The sequence below is a fragment of the Oryza glaberrima genome, chromosome 2 (assembly GCF_000147395.1).
Source record: "Oryza glaberrima chromosome 2, OglaRS2, whole genome shotgun sequence".
NCBI classification, from domain to species: domain Eukaryota; kingdom Viridiplantae; phylum Streptophyta; class Magnoliopsida; order Poales; family Poaceae; genus Oryza; species Oryza glaberrima.
In genome coordinates this window covers 14,358,908-14,368,123 of record NC_068327.1, presented here as the reverse complement: position 1 = coordinate 14,368,123, position 9,216 = coordinate 14,358,908, and positions in this window count along the sequence as shown.

The following is a 9,216-nucleotide window of genomic DNA, read 5'->3' as shown; positions in this document are numbered from 1 at the left end:
GTGCTTACCCGAGTATGTGCTACTGCAGCATTTCCATACGGGTCTAGATAAGGAGTCCGCATTCTATCTGGACATAACCGCCGGGGATCATTCATGCACAAAACACTGTCAGAAGGAAGAATAATTCAGGATTGAATTCTAGAAAATACTTCCTTCATGACGCAATCTGATGAACCCCAGCCAGAGGCATCTATGTCCAAGATAGAGGAACCTCTAACGACCGAGCCACTCTCTGAACCATCCACTTCTGCTAGCTCGATTGATGAGAAGGTTCCTAAGCAGCCGTTTGTCGAGAATGAAGAAATTTAGACTTCGGATCGTGCCGCAACTCTGTTCAAGGACGGTTTTGATGAAGATTATGGCAACACCCTGAACTATTTTAGAAAGAAGAAACCACTCGTTCCTTTGCCGCCTCCTGATCCTATGGAACTCGGGTTCCTACGAGAAACTGTGCGGGAGTTAACGTCCATAATGAGCAACGAATGGCTAATGGAGGCAAAGCTTTCATCCGAAGTAATTCGGATAAATACCGCTCCCCGAATCATTCCTTGCCATCTGGAAGGCAACGACGTCGGTATTCTCTACAGTACGACCGTCGGGGCCAATCTCATCTCCGAGTCTTTTGCATTCGCTTATCTAAGCGATAAGGCAATAACCCCGACGAACAAATTCTTCAAGCATCCAAACGGAAATATCATTGAAGGATTTGGGATTGTGCAAGATTGCCTGTCTGCTTTGAAGACAGGGAGGCGATCTTGGATTTCCACGTCTTTGAAATTCAAGATTTTGACATCCTAATCGGGCTACCCATTGAGCAGCTTCTTATTAACACACCACGATTAGACAGCCTCAAAATAACGTTGGGAGGGAATAAATTTTCAGTTCCATTCTCACGGGCAAGGATCGCCTTGACCGACCCTCTCCCAGAAATTGAGTCAGCAGAGGAGGTTACCGCAGTTCCCCCTCACGAGTCTCCCGAGGCCCTTATGGAAGATGAAGTCCCCGATTTCATCAAGGAAGAAGTGGATCCCGGTGAGACTCTCGATCTGCCAATCATGGAACCGCCACCTCGACCTCCACTTGAGCTAAAACCTCTACATCAAGGCCTATGTTATGCTTTCCTACACAATGATAGAGAAGCTCTCACCATAATCAGTGACAAGCTCTTTGAGGACGAGACTCAACGTCTTCTCGCCGTGTTGGAAAAGCATCGTTCTGTTCTTGTCTATTCGCTTCAAGATCTCAGGGGGATTAATCCCGCACTTTGCACCCATCGTATCCCTATTGACCCCGAGAGTACTCTAAAGAAAGAGGTCTTGAAACTCCTGCATACCGGGATTATTTATCCCGTACCATATAGTGAGTGGGTTAGCCCAGTCCAGGTTGTGCCAAAGAAGGGAGGAATGATGGTCGTTGCAAATGCTCAAAATGAACTTATTCAGCAATGAACCATAACCGGATGGAGGATATGCATAGATTACAGGAAGCTTAACAAGGCTACGAAAAAGGATCATTTCCCGCTACCCTTCATTGATGAAATATTGGAACGGCTGGCAAATCATTCTTTCTTCTGTTTCCTTGATGAGTATTCCGGGTATCATGAAATTCCCATCCATCCGGAGGACCAAAGTAAGACTACGTTCACATGTCCGTACGGCACCTATGCCTATCGTAGGATGTCTTTTGGACTGTGCAACCCTCCTGCATCTTTTCAAAGGTGTATGATGTCTATCTTCTCGGACATGATCGAGGACATTATGGAAGTCTTCATGGACGACTTCTCTGTCTATGGAAAGAACTTTGGTCATTGTCTGTAGAATTTAGACAAACTCTTACAACAATGTCAAGAGAAGGACCTAGTGCTTAATTGGGAAAAGTGCCATTTCATGGTCCGTGAAGGGATAGTTCTTGGCCATCGAGTGCCCGAACGAGGAATCGAAGTTGATCGTACTAAAATCAATGTTATAGATCAGCTTCCTCCTCCTGTGAACATCAAAGGGATCCGTAGCTTCTTGGGACGCGCCGGCTTTATTGAAGGTTCATCAAGGACTTTTCTACAATCGCCCGACCTCTGACCAATCTACTAGCCAAGGATGCACCCTTTGAGTTCGATGACGCGTGCCTAAAATCTTTTGAAATCCTCAAAAAGGCACTCGTCTCTGCTCCAATCATTCAACCTCCTAATTGGACTCTGCCCTTCGAGATCATGTGTGATGCAAGCGATTTCGCTGTTGGTGTGGTCTTGGGCCAAACCAAGGATAAGAAGCATCATGCAATTTGCTATGCTAGCAAAACTCTAACCGGAGCTCATTTAAATTATGCGACTACCGAAAAAGAGCTGCTCGCGGTTGTTTTTGCTATCGATAAGTTTAGATCTTACTTAGTGGGAGCTAAGGTGATAATTTATACTGATCATGCTGCCTTGAAGTACCTGCTCACTAAGAAAGATGCTAAACCATGTCTCTTAAGATGGATTTTGTTGCTCCAAGAATTTGACTTAGAAATTAAGGAGCAAAAGGGAGTAGAAAATTTCATAGCAGATCATTTGTCTAGGCTACAGATCACTGACACGCAGGAACAGCCGATAAATGACTTCTTGAGAGATGATATGCTGATGACGATTCGCGACTCCAACCCGTGGTATGTCAACATAGTGAACTACATGGTATCCAAGTACATACCACCAGGGAAAACCAGCGAAAACTAAAGTACGAAAGTCACCGTCATATATGGGATGAGCCATACTTATATCGGGTCTGCTCCGATGGCTTACTACAAAGATGTGTGCCGACTGAGGAAGAACTTAAGATCATAGAACGATGCCATGCTTCACCCTATGGTGGCCATTACGGTGCATTACGCACCAAGGCCAAGATTTGGCATAGCGGTTTCTTCTAGCCAACAATGTACGAAGACTCAAAAGAATTCGTCAGAAGATGCACAAGCTGCCAGAGGCAAGGAGGAATCACTGCTCGTGATGCAATGCCCCTCACATACAATTTGCAAGTCGAGATATTTGATATTTGGGGTATAGACTTTATGGGACCTTTCCCTAAGTCTCGCAACTGTGAGTACATTCTAGTGGCCAAAGACTATGTCTCCAAGTGGGTTGAGGCTATGCCATGCAGCGCCGCGAATGCGAAGCATGCCAAAATGATGTTCACAGAAATCATCTTCCCAAGATTTGGTACCCCTAGGATGGTCATAAGTGACGGAGGTTCTCACTTCATTGACAAAACCTTCCGAGACCTCCTACGAGAGGTGGGAGCCAAACACAATGTGGCCACTCCTTACCATCCACAGACCAATGGTCAAGCAGAAACATCAAACAAACAGATCAAGAATATTCTGAAGAAGACGGTCAACAAAATGGGAACAGGATGGAAGGATAGATTGCTGAACGCACTGTGGGCATACTGGACAGCATACAAGACAACCATTGGAATGTCTCCCTATCAGATAGTCTACGGGAAGTCATGCCAACTCCCTGTAGAACTCGAGCACAGAGCATATTGGGCCATTAGGAACTGGAACATGGATTTTAAGGGAGCAGGAGAATGGAGAAAAATGCAAATTGCTAAACTTGAAGAATGGAGAGAGAAGGCTTACCACAACATGAAGATAAACAAAGAAAGGACGAAGCACTGGCATGACAAAAGGATAAAAATCAAGAAGTTCAAGCCAGGAGACAAAGTACTAATGTTCAAGTCCAGGGTTAAGCTTTTCGGTCACGAAAAATTACGCAGTAAATGGGAAGGACCGTTCGACGTCATCGACACCTCTTCGCACGGGACAGTCACACTCCGCAACGAATCAGGTAATATATTCAAGGTAAACGGTCAACGTTTCAAGATTTTCCTTGAGCCAAATGAAACTTTAGATGAAGAAGTGGACGTCATTGAATTAATCGATTATGAACCATGATGTTCTCATCTATTGCATGCTTAGAACCTAGTATAGTTGTCATTTTCATGCTTAGCTTAGGATTAAGTGGGCCTAGGAAAATATTGACGGCCAACCGGACCCACCAGTGTTCGGCCGAACCAGGACAGCACCCGATCGACCCCAATTTTGAACCCCAGTCGCCCCCGCTCGTCTATAATCCATTGTGATGCGCTTTTGGAGGTAGAACAGTCGTATCAGACCCAAAACAATGTTCTTCCTCCTCTCTCCCATTTTGCAAGCCTCCTCTCATTCTCACCTCAATTCCTTTGTTCCATCACCTCCAAATCACCAATGGTTGGCAAATCATTGATCCAATTCATCGGCTCTTCCTCCAACTCCACGTACAATCTCGACGGAGAGCCAACACCGGCGAATCAACTCATCCCGGTGGAACACTACACGATGGAGGGGTGAATGCACTGTGGGCGCAGCCCCTTGCGACAGTGCCGGGCTCCCCAGCAAATCTGGAACCCATTGGCGAGCTCCCGGGTTCGGCCGAACCAGGGGTTCGACCGAACCCTCCTCGGCCCCGTTCGGCCCCCCATTCGGCAGCGCGATCCCTCTCCCCTCGCCATGTTACAAAGACCAAAATCCGGGGGATTCGCCTGCGCGATGGCCGACAACGGGTGAACTCGGTCTTTTGAAGGCGCGGCGCCTTTTTCAAGATGATGAGAAGGCCGCTCCGCCTCCCGCCGAGCGTTATGTGGGCACTCTGTTCACCAAGGCAGGGGATGAGATGCTCCACACGTATGTCACACCCACCGCTACTCCATCCACTCCAAAGGAGGAACGGTTTCGCATTATGGGAGTGCGAACTCCCGGCGGTGTGTATGGCAAGGGTTTACTCCGGCCTTTGACAGTATCTGAGAAGGAGGGGGCAGCGGAATCCCGTAGCCCTCCACCTATGAAGGTGAAGCGTCACTTGACGCCCCCTCCAATTGTAAGGGCGGCCAGCCAATTTCAAGAAAAAGAAGTGAAGTTGCCGGAGCACTTGGTTCATAAGTTAGCATCGCAAGTGAAGAAGCTCCGCAAGGAGAACATTGAGCTTAGGGACCGAAATGCGGAACTAGGGGTAGAGCTTGTTGAGCTTAGGAATAATTTTGATACCCTTAGTCGCAGATTGTGCGCTAAAATCAAGCGTGCATTCATAGAAATGGGGAAGGAGAATAAATATTATGCTAATTAGATGTCTCCTTTCCCATAAATAAAATGGTAGTAGGTGCTTGGTTTTTATTTTTCCAATCATGTAAGCACTTGCTATGAATAATGTGGCTCATTGGTGTTAACCCCAATGATTGCCAAAGTTTTTTTTTGTTTCATGTTTAATAAAGTTTAGGTTTTGAATAAGTGTGGGGGAGATATCCCAACTTCTGATGTGCGGATACTCTGAAAATTGATGAAATAACTGAACACCTGGAAGCACTAAACTCTGCAGAAAGTTGCAGAGAGATCAGGTGCCAGAATGGTTCAGGTTCGGCCGAACCAAAACTGGCCCCAATCCCTCTCAATTTTTACAGGTAAGCAGGTGAGCATGTCCATCTGTATATCTCCACCATGGTATAGTACCAGAGCTAAAAATTCAGAAAACAGTTGGTGCAAGCATAAGTGAAAGATAAAATTTCAACCAATGAAATTCTTCATATGATTGATCTTGTATATTCATTATTCTCAGTTGAACTTGTGCTTGTCAATAACCATCCATATTTAGGGAACCTTATGCAGCTAAGTAATTGCTCCATGTGAGATGATTTAAGATGAAAGGAATTTTTGCAACTCTTGTTATCACTCTTGGGAATTTGTTTTTTTTTAAAAAAAATAAAAATTGTTTTAATAGCTCATTCTTCCAGTTGACTTCATTTTATACCTACCAAGGCCATATGCAAGAGTATCTTTGATAAACCTTATCATACATATGACTGCTTGACATTATATTGAGCTTTGTCAAATTTATGTGACTCGTGTTAGATATCTTTCATGCTCTCATGATCAAGGGGTCAATTTCACTTTCATTTCCACATACATGATAAAAACTAAGCTTCTACACTGGAAGTTGGCTTCCCACAAAAGTTCCATTTAAACAAAATTCTACTTTAGACTATGCTTTCTTCTCCTGGAAAAGTTCTTGGCAAAAAGAAAATGAGAAAAGGAGGGAAAGGCATGGCTATAAAAAAAAGAGAAAGGAAATAAAGCTTGCTCTCAAAACATTGAGCAAAGTTGGAAAGAAAATATAGCCATACCCCTTCCATATGCATGCCAAGAAAACATAATGGAGAGAAGGTATAGGAAAAAGGAGAGAATCATTTCTTTATTCCACTATTCCAAAAAATATTTTACTTTCCATTTTCTACCATAAATAAAGACCCTTGATCTAGGAGTATGACTGATGATCTTTTTCAGTCCATATTTTTGGCTTTGCAATATATATGATGCAGGTCTGTCACGATTTATCCCTACCGAGCTCCACATATCAACCTTAGAATAGGTGTGAATTCTGGCACATTTTGCCTTGGTAAGGATCCAAAAAGAAAATATATATCCTGAGAGACAAGAGAAAAAGTCAATATGAGGAAAAGAGCTGGTTTGCGAAAATTCATAAAAATCCCATGAGTCTGACAGAGAAGCAAGAAGGACTGGAATCGAGATTGTTCCATTTATCAATTTCTCAAGATGGTAAGATAGTCACTGATAAAGTTCACAGGTGCAGGTATGGCTGTGAATTATTTATATGCCTGATTTATATCTTGAAGAAATTCATTCTACACTTACCTTTACTCAGGGATGAGCAAAGAGCTAAGTGTGCGGGGTTTTGTTGGCGGCTGTTAAATACCAATTCTATACCGCCAACATCTACATAAAGTTCAGATAATAAAACATCCAACATAGTGATAGGAGCTTAATCTCACAAGTGTTGGTGTATATTTGTATACAGGTGATAAACCCTGAAGTTAGGAGGAAAATCAGACTAAAGTGAGGAGAAACAAGTATCCATAGAAGGATGGGTTGTGAACTTCATCAAAATACCAAAGACTAAGCCCAAAATTCCGAGAAACGGATAGAGGAGAGTCAGGGGAGTCCACAGGCCGAAGTCCAAGCCGAGAGGGCCCAGCCCGAACCTCCCTGATCACTGTTGATCCTGGGGTTTGGCGTGGACGCTCCAGATGCTCTCCTAATGACGGTTGCAGGGCAGTTCAAACATTTCGCCTTTTCACAACCATTATAACTACCCTATAAATAGACCTCACTTCTTCACTTCACACACACTTCCAAGCTTGAGCTGAATTGTAAGAGGCTTTATTGTACTATATTGTATACTAAAATAGGAAGACAGTAGAGTAGAAGAAGTCAGAAGAATTCCGGAGTTGTCGATAATCTTCTTCTGTTTCTTTTATTCTGTTTATTACTCCGAATTCAATATAATATTCCTCCTGAGTAATTTAGATTTATCTTGTGAGAATTATCTCTTGGTTAGTTCCTAAATAACATATGGGATTATTATTCACTATAATCAACTAAAATATATTGATTTCTTTGGTGAGTTATAAACACTAAAGTAGATATTAATTGCTTAGATGTGGTGTTTAGGTAATTGTTATCCAGTAATTGCTGTGTATCCCACAGTACGTTTGAGGTAGGTGCAGAGCTGGTGAAAGCCCTCAAGATCACTTAAGTCCTCCCCATCCGGGTACGTAGTAGAGCGATATCCGGGAACAGTGGGTTGCAAGTGCCTGAAGTATTGCATTAGGATTAAAGTTAAGCTTTCCCTAGACATTGTTTCTCACTAGCAAATCCTCTCTATCCTGGCCTATCATCTACTTGGTATCCTTGGATGAACCGAAGGAAGATCTAACCACACACGTTCCCTTGGATTCGATACCCTTGGAATACTCCGTAGGGAAAGTGCTACATCAATATATTCGTGCGCTTGCGGATTTTATCTGTGATCGTAAGAAATACCAACACCGCTCACACATCATCGTCGCTACCCTGTTGAGCTTCGCCTCAATCTCTTCACCGGCACCCCACGGTGACCTCGCTCTGTCTCCCACTTGCCTCTTACGCTGCCTCCATTGTGCGTCACCGCGCCGGATGGTCGCCGCCGGCGACTGTCGGGCCAAGCACCGCCACTCCCCGCCTATTTGCCCAGAGAGTTCCGCTGCTCCACCCTTGGCCGCCCGATCTCCCTTCGGGGCGATCCGGGCCGTCCACATGGCCACCCTATTGCCACCCTGTTAACAGCGGAATATGGCATCAGGCTCAGAGAAGAAAAAACAAATCGAAGCAGATTTGGTGTGAAAGCAAGTCAGATTGGAAATAGACTGTGCATCGGCTGGATGTTGCACCGACTGGAAACAGAGTCGGAATCTAGTTAAGCCGATACAATAAAGTAGCCAATACAGTTGGACATGGGCTTGGTTTGGGCCTAGATTATTGTCGTATAGGGATACAGCCCACATAAGGCAATTGTATCTATTAATTAAGATATTCATGTCAGTTTGAATTAGAGATATGGTAAGAGTCTGCCATGTGGACTTTTTTGTTCTCTAGGAAAGTTTGAGTCGTGTCTATAATGGACGTATCATCTACCCGTGGGTATAAATATGTACACCAGGGTCCCTGTAAAATCTCTGAACAATCAATACAACTTTTCTTTTAAGTTTTCGACGAGTTCTTGCTTTGAGTCAAGGCATCGGCTGTGATCTTCTGATAAGAGCTAACATGTCTCAATGGTTTGTATTATCGGGGCTATTATATCGTTTTAGTTGTATTAATCTTGTTCTTGTAACCATTGTTTATTATATATCTTAGTTAATCTAGTTTATCATCTCAATTTGATCATATCGGCTGAGATTCGTTTTAGGGTTTATGCTAGTGTTGGCTAAATCGTCTTGCCGGATTAAATTAGCTAACGTATCTACCATCCTGAAAATTGATTAATTTCTTGATTGTTTAGGCTCTATGATTCTTTACATACTTTCAGTTGCATCAACCCTAGTCTTGTCTACAACCCTAAACTAACCTAGAATTGATCATAACTAAGGATAGCATCGGAGTTTTAGCTGATCTTACCTAATATACATGATAATGCATGTTTTCCAATTTGCTTTATGTATATTTGCCACTTATATAGATAGATCACTATATATAAATATATCAAGTATTAACCAACCTCGGCCATATCGTTATTTGAGGATTGGCATATTTATCTAGATTGATTTGTCTATATAAGGTTGTACTGGAGTAATAGCCAGCATATTATCTGTTATATTCTAA